This window comes from Lepidochelys kempii, chromosome 4 (genome assembly GCF_965140265.1).
Source record: "Lepidochelys kempii isolate rLepKem1 chromosome 4, rLepKem1.hap2, whole genome shotgun sequence".
Classification (NCBI taxonomy): domain Eukaryota; kingdom Metazoa; phylum Chordata; order Testudines; family Cheloniidae; genus Lepidochelys; species Lepidochelys kempii.
In genome coordinates this window covers 2,716,060-2,729,327 of record NC_133259.1, presented here as the reverse complement: position 1 = coordinate 2,729,327, position 13,268 = coordinate 2,716,060, and positions in this window count along the sequence as shown.

The window sequence follows — 13,268 nt, the reverse complement described above, 5'->3', positions numbered from 1 at the left end:
TGGCCGTGGGACCAGCAGCCTCATGTAATCCTTTCACATCACATCAGCAGCCTCTCATTAGACCACTTGTGAGCGAAATTACCACCAAGGCGTCTGCAGGCACAATAGCATTAATGATGTTAGGGAATTACTCCTGCAGATGCCGGACGCTCAATCAATCCTACTTAATTTAATTACACTTCTGAATAATAGACAAAAGAGATGCTTTTGTAAGTTCACTCCTCGCTTTTTATTTTGCAGTCAGGTTTATTTTAAATAGTGAAAAATATCAGGGTAATTAAGTCAAGTTATAATTATTTAAAAGCAGACTTTAGTAGATTGCTTTGCATCACTGTTGTGGTCCCACATAACCTCAGTTTGCCTGCTGGAAGCTTTATAATACCGCTGAATCGGTAGGATGGTGAAAAGGTTTCAGTTGACTGATTTTGACAATTCCGCAGCACATTGCAATGCTCGGAGGGTTTTGCTACAACGTTCACGCAGCAATACACTCCGGTGTTCTGGAGTGGGCTGCACAGAAAGGGGAGATCGACAGGTGCCAAAACACTTGGCCCACCTGAGTATCCCCTCAAATACTCCTGGGTAATCGTGAAATCTGGCTAGGTGTTGCTAGAAGTTGAATCTGCGTACTCGCTCTACAGTTGAGAGAAGCCAAGAGAAAGTGCATTCCAATAGTGAGAGCTCACTCCATCGCTTTAGAGTAACAGCTGTACATCCTGCTGGATATCAGGAGTCAGCAAGGTGCTGTACAAGCAGAGACAGACCCTGCCCCAGTATAAACAAACACAATAGGGCAAGGATGGGAAGGGAAACAGAGGTGAAGTCATGAGACTGTAGGAGCATTAATGGCTAAAACACGTGATGTCTACCTAAGCCCTTTTGACACTTTAACTGTTTTGATTGATACAACTGTGTTTTCTCTCTATATTTTGTCCCTCTTCCCAATCATAATTGCACCACTTGTTCATTCGCTAATACTAATAGTGCAATGACCAGGGTCATCATTGTCCGTGAGCAATAACAGAAGGGAGAGGACACTTGGCCACCCCCCTCCCACACTTTTGCATCCTTACAGAACCAGCCAGCATCTGAAGCCAGGGATACAGTTGATGCAGCAAAGCACCTTGAGAGCATGTATTATGGATACAGAACAGTCAATATAATCCTGAATTAACCAATCTGAATTCTGGGACCAGCAAGACAAGCCTTAGTGATAAAAAGATTTCCACCTCACTGACTCTGCAATATATTTCGGTGGGTTTAAAGTAAAATAAATGTAGGGAGCTAAGGTTTCCTATGCTGTTCTCATTTTTTCCTCTCTTTGTGTGATTTACAGAGCTCCTGGATGTATAGAATGGATGAGTACAAAGAAATAGCTGTTCATGTATCTCATGCTGGGTAATAACATGAGACGACTACATGCTTGTAAAAATAAACTGGCTCTTTATTAAGAGAACGATTTACAAGAGGTGCCTCAATTGCAGCTAGCATTCCAACCATGTACACACAGACTGACTTCCTGATGCCTCCTCCAAACTCTTCCCTCCTGCAACCCGTGCTCCTCCCTCTAAGTTCCACACAGGTTGCTACAACAGTGACTCTCTTTCAAGTGGTCTTAACTACTGTCCGTACCATGTACAGTGTAGAGCACAGTTTTGGATCTGTGAGACAATGGAAACATGGGGGCAGCTCCTGAGCTACACCTGGGCTGTGTTTGGTGCAGCCGTGAAGGGGATACGAAGAAAGCTTTAACTCAACCTTGCACTCCCTGAGCGTGTGCCATTACGGCATTCATTTGTTCCAATTGCATGCCTCCTTTTCTCCGTGTAACCCATGCTAATGCATCCCATCTCTTTGTTCCCTTCTAGCGGGTAAGCCATATCTAGTGTTCAAATCCCCATATTTGCAACGACACCCTGGTTGGGCTGCCTGTGGGGATCTAAGAGCAGGAGACTTGACTATTTCAGACAAAAAATCAGATAAATTGGAATGGAAGCAGTTGCTGACACAAAGTCTATGGCTGGTCTAATCACTAGGGCAGGGCCCACAGTCATGCCGGGTAGGGCACCCGCAAAGGGTATGGTGCAAAGCTGCTACGTCATGGCTGAAGGGTCCGTTCAGCCAGTTGCTAGCTGCTTTGTGCCACTGAAGATGCCCAAGATGGACAGAATGCAGGGTCAGATGGTGGCCAGCACGCTGTAAGGCATTGACGGAGTTAACAGACTGTCTCCCATTCAAAGCATGCTGTTGTGGTTGTTGAGTGATCCTTCAGTAAAACGGAGAGCCAAAACCAGGTGCATCTAAGACACTCACTGCCTGGACACATTTCTTCACTTAAGGAGCTGAAGTCACAGAAGAGCTTTGTCTCGGAAAATTACTTACCTCAACATCCCAGTGTGGAAAGTAACAATCTGGCAGGAAATGCTGGTGATTTTGAACAAGCTGGTTCTCTCCAGCCACTGATCTTCACTGTGAATACTGGTGTATGCTAAATCAAACCAGAGCTGGGGGGGTGAGGGTGAGAGGAGGGCAAAGAATCAAGTGGAAGCTGAGGAATAACCCCAAATCTGAATGCAGCAAACATCTGAACATTGCCAGAGGCAGTGCCTCTTGTCAACATGCTGTACTTGCAAGGAGCTATTTAAGAGAAGAGATCACACCTGGTCTTTGCTGCTGTTTTGGAGTGACAAGCTATGACCCCAGGAATGACCAGTAATAAAGCACCGATCCTGTGTTGCAACCACATTTGCCATTCTGGTCCTTGCTTCTTGCAGCATTACAACATGAGAACCAGTGTCCTATAGTCATCGTTACAAGGATGCATTTGTGCCAACGAGTATCCATTCCAGCCAATTAAAATCACTGCCATGGGACTGCATAATAAGAATGCTCATGCTTCAGACAGAGGGCAGTTTGGCCCTCCTGCTGTTCGATAGTGATTAGATTTCTGGGTCATTCTTCTCCAGCATGACTTCAGCCACCTGGCCAGAGAAAATAGTTCATTGGAATAGGAACCATTTCTAGTTCAGAGTGGGTGCAGTGACATGCCCTCCTGATGCATGCATGATAACCCCTTTAGAGGTGAAAGGGAATTACAGATGCTGAGGATACTGTAGTAGCTTCTATTCTGTTCTGGTTCTTATGCTGCCGTGTGGTATCCAAGGCTTGGCTCATCAAAGCACTTACGCACCTAACTCCCATAGGCCTAAATACCTGTGAGGATCTAGGTCTCAGTGCCTTCCAACAGTGACTAGAATCTGGCCCAAGTAGCATCTGTTTGCATGGCTAACCCTGACAGACCAGCTACACCCCTGTCAACATCAACATTCCTAGTCTCAGTCACAGTATTACCAGGCCCAAGTGTTTTCTGAGCCCTTTGGGTGCAGTTTGCTCATGTTTTCCAGTATTTCTCTGCAACCGGGAGTGTCGGAGTCTTTTGTTTTGTACCTTTATTTAAAAAAAAAAAGAAAGTTGAGAGCCTCACCAAATCACAGGACTCCAGGATCTGGGGCTTTAACCAACCCAGCAACACACCAGGAGATTGGATCATGACTAGGGACAAGTCACTAGAGTCAGCAATGTGGCTTACATAGCCAAAAGCCTAGATGCTGCACATGTCACTCACATTAAGTAGCTCTCACTGTGGGATGAGGCCCAAGGCCTGTGCTGTACGAACAAGAGAAGCTGCAACAGTGAGTTTCAATCTCCATTCAGAGATTGTAATTTGAATCCAGAATTGCGCAGTGGCAATCTGTTGTGATTAGACTCATTATAACAGAGATGGGAAAGGATATCCACAGTCCCCAGGTGACATGATTAATCTTCATAAATCCAACTCCCCCATGTGCCTATGCTGCCTTTGGGTGTATGAAAGACATTAATGCAACAATACGAGCTGCACCAATAGCCGGCAAGAGTCAGGGGTGGGGGATGGGCAGAAGAATGTGCTTGCACGATATGGTTGGGGTAGTCATCTCATCTTTAGTTTGTGCCTAGTCCCACAGAGCCAGGAGGCTGGGTCTGGAACACATAAGGCCATTGTGCACCCTTTGCTTTACAGCGGGGACACATTTTAAAAGTCAATAGAATGTTTGTGTATCTGCCAAGGTTGCAGTTTGTGGCTGAGATTTTTCTGCCCCAAGAGCTGTTGGCATCACCAAGCCCTAGAGAAGGGAGCTGCAGTCATCACATGACATTGCATGCTGCTGAGGTCACCAGGAGAAAGGTGATCTCAGGTCCTGGAAGTTAGGTAAACCAGGACGTTGTTTCCCAATCTTTTGTTTTAAAATGCATTTATTTGACTTCATTTGAGTTGAACCTTGGCCCACTCTGCACTGGCGAAGTCCAATAACACCAGTTAAAGCAGCTGGAGCTGGATGCACCCTGCATCAGCTACCACTAGTCCTATATAAGTTACTCCTGACTCACTGTGGTGTGAGCACAGAATCAGCCTACACACCCTGCCCTCCTGGGTTGACAACCACATAGGCAGAGACCATATAGGTCTCTGGGTAGGCCTGGATCAATGGCAGCTTTATCTGAGTGCAGACCGCGGCCCTGAGCTCTGTAGCTGTGCTCAGATAAACGCATTCTCCCTCAGAGCATCTCCTGTCTATTGACTGGATCCTGCAATGAGACACTATGCAGCCTATGAGCTCAGTTATTTCCATGGCAATGGTATGTGATCTCAGAGCCATGCTTCTGATTTCATTGCCTCTCAGAATCCACAGAGTTAGCGACAATGCAGGCCTATGCCCAGCAGAACATGTCTTAGGGTTACATTTAGTGCTCCAGACAAAGAAAGGCTTAGGGCTGGTTTATCTCCTCAGGAGTGCTCCATGGGGCTGAAAAAGAAGGGGTTTCATTCTCTGGTTCCAGGCCTGGCCCACCCGCTCCTTCCCTCAGGCCACCCAATCAGCGATACATTTTAAAAGTTATGTTGGGAAACTCATCGAGTTTGTGATTGTCACATCATCAAATATTAACACAGGTTCTCCTGTTCTGGTCCTAGGCAAAACCATCTGAACTAGAGTCCCCCAGCCAAAGAAGAGTAGACCCTGGAGCTCACAGGATTGGCACCAGTAGTGTTTCTGTTATGCTAATTGTATCTTTAAATCATAACTGAATGGCTAGCCATCTGGTCCCTGGTTCCAGTGGGCCCCATTCATGCTAGTTCAGCGTAAACTCAGAAGGGATCCCATGTTTATGGCGGCCAAGAACGTAAGATGCTGAGGCTCCGTCTTTGCTAATAATAATCCAGTTTTCTAATTAAATGTGCCAACTAGAACTCGAGACTGGGAGTTGGCAATGTACTTTATCATGAGCTGCCATTGGCTTGTCTACCGAAATGTAGCTCAGTGACATCGCTTGGTATGTAAGCCATATTCTAATGTGCCTTTGACAACCCTTTGGCTTCGACCGTGCAGCAAATAATTATTAGCTGACAACTTGGACTATCTGTCAGCCAGCTATGAGCCTTGGGCTGGACATGGGCTTTGTGATTTCCAGCATAATGTGGCTCTCCACAGAATCTTTTAATGTAGCCCCCTGATGAGTGTGTGTAAGAAGACCCCTTCTGTGCCCAATCTGGAGAAGATATGGGAGGGTGGGCGGATATGGCTCAAGTTAGAGATGCAAGGCTTGTTAGCCCATGCTGTAGCTCCTTATGCTTTTAGCTCTGGAGGTCCCTGACTCAATCTGTTGACCATCCAATATGCCCTTAACTGATATTATGGAGGATGTTTCCCCAGAAAAGCCAGCACTGATTTCCATCCAAAATCACCGCCCTGCTCTCTGCAGTGCTGTTAGACATGTAAGTGCTGCACCTCTCATCTATGTTACATGTCTTCATTCATTTCCAAAGTGAGAGAGATATAGACAGAAGGTAGTGGGAAATACAGTTATACAAAGCACATCTCTTCTCTGCAACCAGTGTAAAATAACCACACTGCAACACACACCCAGCATTGCCAATCTCAGATGTTCACAAATTATGACTTAGACCCATATGATGACTTTTCAGGACTCACAGGTGAAAACAAAGTTCCTTAAAGGAGAGCAAGGCCTGATGGCTCCCTCTTGGGGAGATAATCCTTCGGTCTGATCTGCTACTTCTGTTTGGGGATGGGGAAGATGAGATGAGCTAAGAGATGAGATGGAATGAGCCAAGAGCACTCTGATATCAAGATGGGTTGTGGAGAAGCTGGAAGCTCCACACCATCAGGCAGCATTTTATACCAGTCTCTGTCATTTGATGTCAGTTGGATCCCCTCAGCAAGAGCTCCTGCAGTGGGACCTGATCCCCCTTATTCTATACATTGGAGAGCGCTGGCAACTCTGAGTGTCTCTCACACACTGTGGGTGAGCAGGGGGAGTTCACGAATCCAATGAACACTAAGTAATCTTTTAAATATCTCCTGTTTTTTTGAGGTCTGCCTTGTGATTGTTGGACTTGTGGGATTGGTAACACTGAAAGCGGTTTTTCCCTTAACTCTTTTAGATATCGTCGTCTCAGGAGCTGTTTATAACTAAAATAAGTACATTTTCTGGCTGAAATGTGATCCCTAAGTTGATGGTTCCCTTTTAAGAGTTTTAAGTTGTTCAGGAAAAAGACATGAGAAAGAATGAATAAACCTTGAAATGGTGCTGTGTGCGAGCGTGCGAGCGTGCATGCCTCCGGGAGCCAGGGGGTGGTCCTTTGTTAACAGAGATCTAAAAGCATACTGTATAGGCTTCCTCTCCTTTTAGTAGAAGAAAAAAAAATATCAGGCCACAGTTATACCAGCCAATACAATTACATCATGGAGGAGATGGTGACACGCTGCTCTGTCCACTAGAGGCCAAGTCTACACTACAGGTCAGGCCAGGTCTACACTACAAACTTACACTGATATAGCTATGATGCTTGGGGGGGGTGAAAAATCCATAGCCCTGAGCGATGCAGTTGTACTGAGCCAACCCCTAGCGTAGCCAGCACTATATCAGTGGGAGGGCTTCTACCATCAACATAACTACCATCTCTCCCATCAGCAGAGTAGCATGTTCACTGAAGTACCATAGCGGTGCAACTGCATGAAAGCAACGTTTTAAGGGCAGACCTCCTCTTACTCATTGAAAACCCAAGGGGAGAAACAGCCTTCTTAAGGCAATAGCCCCATACAACCCTGTGCCGACCCTAAGTGTTCAATAATCATGAGTTAGGCCTCAAATATCATGAACTTGGTCTAAAAGTTATGAGTTAAAACATAAAATTACACTTTCCTTTTTGTTTTTGGACATGCAATTGCTTCACATTTTCAAACTTTACACAGCAATCATGAGGGTGAGAAACTTGCTGTTTTTATTTTAAATGAAAGCTGATATTCTTCTTTGATCACATGACACAAGGAACTGGGATTTTAAGAAAAAGACTAAATATTGTAAGACAATAAAATCATGACAAGTGGCAACACTGATGTTGCACATTTTGACTTTGCTTACATTTAAATTCTACTATTTGTATTTTCCATAGTAACGTTTACTGGACTATAGGAGAACATTCATGGAATCAGAATAGCAGGGTTGGAAGGGACCTCAGGAGGTCATCTAGTCCAACCCCCTGCTCAAAAGCAGGACCAATCCCCAATTAAATCATCCCAGCCAGGGCTTTCTCAAGCCTGACCTTAAAAACTTCTAAGGAAGGAGATTTCACCACCTCCCTAGGTAACGCATTCCATTGCTTTCCCACCCTTCTAGTGAAATAGTGTTTCCTAATATCCAACCTAAACCTCCCCCACTGCAACCTGAGACCATTACTCCGATCCATTCTCTTTAGAACCCCCCTTTCGCGTAGTTGAAAGCAACTATCAAATCCCCCCTCATTCTTCTCTTCTGCAGACTAAATAGGCCAGAACCCTCAGCCTCTCATTATAAGTCATGTGCCCCAGAACCATAATCATTTTCATTGCCCTCTGCCGGAATCTCTCCAATTTGTCCACATCCCTTCTATAGTGGGGGGACCAAAACTGGACACAATACTCCAGGTGTGGCCTCACCAGTGCCCAATAGAGGGGAATAATCACTTCCCTGGATCTGCTGGCAAGGCTCCCACTTATACATCCCAAAATGCCATTGGCCTTCTTGGCAACAAGGGCACACTGTTGACTCATATCCAGCTTCTTGTCCAGTGTAATTCGCAGGTCCTTTTCTGCAGAACTGCTGCCAGTTGGTCTCCAGCCTGTAGCGGTGCATGGGATTCTTCCTTGCTAAGTGCAGGACTCTGCACTTGTCCTTGTTGACCCTCATCAGATTTCTTTTGGCCCAATCCTCCAATGTGTTTAGGTCACTCTGGACCCTATCCCTACCCTCCAGCATATCTACCTCTCCCCCCATCTTAGTGTCATCTTAAACTTGCTGAACGTGCAAGCCATGCCATCCTCCAGATGTTTAATCAAGATGTTGAACAAAACCTGCCCCAGGACCGACCCCTGGGACAATCCGCTTGATACCGGCTGCCAACCAGACATCTAGCCGTTGATCACTACATGTTGAGCCGACAACTAGTCAGCTTTCTATCCACCTTATAGTCCATTCATCCAATCCATACGTCTTTAACTTGCTGGCAAGAATACTGTGGGAGACCGTACCAAAAGCTTTGCTAAAGTCAAGATATATCATATCCACCGCTTTCCCCATGTCCATAACACCAGTTATCTCATCATAGAAGGCAATCAGGTTGGTCAGCCCTTGGTGAATCCATGTTGTCTGTTCCCGATCCTTGGATGACGCCTGATCAGTGAATTCATGTTGACAGTTCCTGGGGATTGGTCTTGCTTTGAACAGGGGGTTGGACTAGATGACCTCCTGAGGTCCTTTCCAGCCCTTATAGTCTATGATCCTATGATTGCTTCAAAATGGATTCCTTGAGTGCATTGATTGTGCCAGGACCTCCAATTTTTCCTGCTTGTTTCCCAGGCTTCTTGCATTCGTATACAGCACCTAAGATAACTAGCCGATTGTCCTACTTTCTCAGTATGAATCAGGAGGCCTCCCCTGTTGCACCCTTCTCCTTCTGTTTCCTCCCACTTCTCCACTTACTTCAGGGCTCCATCCCCAGGTGAACCTAGTTTTAAGCCTTCCTCATTAGGTTAGCAAGCCTGCCTGAGAAGATGCTCTTGCCTTTCTTTGTTAGGTGGATCCCATCTCTTCCTCTCAATTCTTGTTCCTGGCACGCATCCCATGCTCGAAGAATCAAAGCCCGCTCTCTGACACTATCTGCATAATCACACATTTACCTTCATAATTCAATGGTCCCTACCTCGGCCTTTTCCTTCAACAGGTAGGATGGGCAAGTACATTACTTGCGCTCAAACTCCTTTATCCTTCTTCCCAGAGCCAAATAGTCTGCAGTGACATGCTCATTCTTGGAAATATCACTGGTGCCCACATGGAGAAGTAGGAAGCGATAGCGGTCCGAGGGCCTGATCAGTCTTGGCAGACACTCCATCACATGCTGAATTCTAGCTCCAGGCAAGCAGCACACTTCGAGTTTCCAGGTCTGGATGGCAGATTGATGACTTTGTCCCCCTTAGGAGGGAGTCCCCAATCACCACCTCCTGTCTCCTCCTCTTGGGAGTGGTCGTTGTGGAACCTCCATCCCTAGGACAATGCAACTCCTGCCTTCTGGTCGATGGGGGTCTCCTTCTGATCCCTTCCCTCAGATGACTCTTCCAAACCATTCTCCGCCATAGTACCATTGCAGAGAGCCTGGAAACAGTTTCTTACCTCTACCTGCATTGGGGGTACATGGGTTCTCCTGTTTCTTCTTCTGGAGGTCAAATGCCGCCAATTTTCCTCCCCGAACTGCACTTCCCTCTCTGATTCTTCAGCATGCTGTGCCTGCTGTACCAAACGCTGACTTCTCTCCTGAAACTCTTCGTTTTCTCTGGTGCAATGCAGGGTTGATACTTGGATCTCTAGTCCTTTAACCTTCTCTTCCAATATGGAGACCAGCTTGCACTTCATACAGACAAAGTCACTTCTATCCTCTGGGGGAAAGTCAAACATGGCACATCCTGTGCAGGTCACAACAGCTGGTCACTCACTATCCACACTGTCTTCCTACTAAGAGCCTCTTCAGATGTTATATTTACTGCTCACAGAAGCCTGAAAGACAAAAACTCTGTGGGAACTCCCCCAAGGTGAACTCCCAGCAACCTACCTCCTTCTCTTTGCTTCTCCACAATTCACTTTCTTATAAGGCTGGTAGCTCAAAGCCTTCCCTCCAATCAACCAGTCAAGGCCCACCTGGAACAAAGCACTCCAAATTCACACTTTTCAAAACAACCACACACTCAAACAGTCCCTGCAACTAGCACCACTCAAACAAATGTTCACAGCAGACAGAGACGCTGATATTCCCCACGAGCTCACAACCCCACCGCCCCCGAATGCAGCACTCACTGTAGCTCCTCTCGGATGGTTCCCAGGCAAACTCCCTTTGATTGGTTCTCCTCTGTTCACACATTAATAACGATCATTACTTCGGGGGGAAAATAGAATAGAATCATAGAATCATAGAATATCAAGGTTGGAAGCTACCTCAGGACACCATCTAGTGCAACCCCCTGCTCAAAGCAGGACCAACACCCTCTCCTCCTATCTGTTTCCCTGCTCTCCTTTACCAGTCTCAGGGTTGGGGCATGGAAAGCCTGGCTTAGGTGTCAGCATCAGGCATCATCCAGGGCCCAGGAGGCGGTGACCAAGTGTCAGGCCGAGTCAGGCTCAAATGAGGAAACTGGAGGGCAGAAACCCAGTTACCAAGGACGAATACCAGGAGGTCAGTATCAGAAGGCAGGAACTGGTAAACTCCAGGCCAGCTGTTGTTCATGGCAGGATAGAACTCATTTGTAAGGACAACTTTCTGTTGCCTACACAGACATAAATAGGGTCTGCTGCCCAAAGCTTTGTAGCTCTCCCAATCAAAATGTAGGGGGCGGAGCTTGTGCCCCAGTTGGGCTTCATGAACCTGGTCCCAGCTGCTATCTATGAGCTGCTGGGATGAGGACTAAAATGTGGTGGCTTCCAGGGACCAGTGTTCAAAACCCACCAAGTCTGGCAGGCAGCTTCTCACTACCACTTGTTTGCCACTTCTCTCCTGGTCAGCCAGGAGCCAGATACATTGTCTCTGTTAAAAGCATCATAAACATTACTCCTTATGGAGAAATTCCATTCTTAGGCCCTCCATTCCTCATCTATGATGCAGGATCATCACCAGTCCTTATGTTTTGTCCAGGCTAGTGTCCAGTGTATCACGTGATGGGCCGCCAGCTCTTCCTTTTGCAAATCTGTTGCACCATATAATAGCCCCTCGACTCAGGAGGTTTTCTTGCTCTTCAGCCTAAAATCTGTCCTTTCATTCATTTCATCACAATCAATTCCACACATACAAAATGGGAAATGACTGCTCAGGAAGGAGTGCTGCAGAAAGGGATCTGTGGATCATAGTGGATCACAAGCTAAATATGTCAACAGTGTAATACTGTGCAAAAAACCCGAACATAATTCTAGGATGTATTAGCAGGAGTATTGTAAACATGTCACGAGAAATAATTCTTCCACTCTACTCTAAGCTGATTAGGCCTCAACTGGAATATTGTGTCCAGTTCTGGGTGCCACATTTTAGGAAAGATGAAGACAAATTGGAGAAAGTCCAGAGAAGAGCAACAAAAATGATTAAAGGTCAACTAAACATGACCTATGAGGGAAGACTGAAAAAAACTGGGTTTGTTTAGTCTGGAGAAAGAGAAGGCGGAGAGGGGACCTAATAACAGTTTTGAAGTACATAAAAGTTTGTTACAAGGAGAAGGCTGAAAAATTGTTCTGCTTAACCTCTGAGGCTAGGACAAGAAGAAATAGCTTAAACTACAGCAAGGGCCGTTTAGGTTGGACTTTAGGAAAAACTTCCTAACTGTTAGGGTAGATTATCACTGAAATAAATTGCCAAGGGAGGTTGTGGAACATCCATCATTAAAGGTTTTTAAGAACAGGTTAGACAAACACCTGTCAGGGATGGTCTGGTTATTACATAGAAATGCCTTGAGTGCAGCGGACTGGACTAGATGACCTATTGAGGTCCCTTTCAATCCTACACTTCTGTGATTCTGTGATTGCTTCATAAGCCCTCTATCGCTTTAGGCCAATATTTTCAAAAGCTCTGACGTGATTTCAGGGCACAAACTTTAATGAAAGGCAATGAGTTAAGGCAGTCTGAGGGGGGACATGAACTGATATTGGAGGACTAGCTTCAACTCCAGCATTCATTTTCCTCCAGGTTTGCTGAGGGACGACCCCCCACATAGATCAACTGACACCTCGCTTCATCCCCAGGCTAAATCTACACCCTCCTCTGAACTATCAGCACACTGTCATCCTGGCTAAGGAGACGTGGCGCCATCTGCGACAGGAGTCTGTAAAAAGAGAGCTGCACAAAAGAGTTAAAAACTGAAAGCTGAATGGTGGCCGAATGACCAAACTCACAAAAGCAAACACAGTGTGAGAAGGTTAACAAGGTGAGTTGTTTGAGGAAATAAACAAAAAGCAATTAAGAAAAGCAAATTGTCATAATGGGCTGGTTTCACAGGAGGGAGGAGGGAAATATTACCTTGTGTTTGGATAATGTTAACAACTGCATGTCAATTTCCCTTATTTAATTACTGTATTTATTTTGCAGTAGGAGTTGCACGGTGCCATTTGGTGGGTGATATTTAGGGGAGTGGGTCCATGCACTATGCAGAAGACCTTATACCTCAATATGTAATGAGCTCCGGGGTCTTTAAGGAGGCGGGGGGGCAGAAAGGAGGGGGCAGAAAGAAGAATCTAGCCAAGCAAGGTTACTGTGTGACCCTTAATTCACCAAGTGCCCTTGGGCACAGCATGTGGGGAGCAGCTGGGAGGTAGTGCCATAGGGTGGTCCTGGCAGCAGGGCCTGGCAAGCAGCTGCAGTTATATGCTGGGAGAGTCCAGAGTGGCACGGGCAGTTTTTGAAAGTTTGGGGAACTGGCCATGAACTGAGTAAGGGAAGGAAGGAGAATCAACCACTGAGGAGGCTAGGGGCACGTGAGAGACAGTGGTCTGAGCAGAGGCCAGAGAGATCAAGTTGGGCTACTAGGAGCTAATGGAGAGCTCGTTAGCCAGATAGGCAAATTTCCCTTTATGTGGGAAAGCTTTCTTGGTTTAAATGGTCTCAACCTGGAGGGCAACCCTCTCTGGAGCAGCAGGTGCTTCAGAAA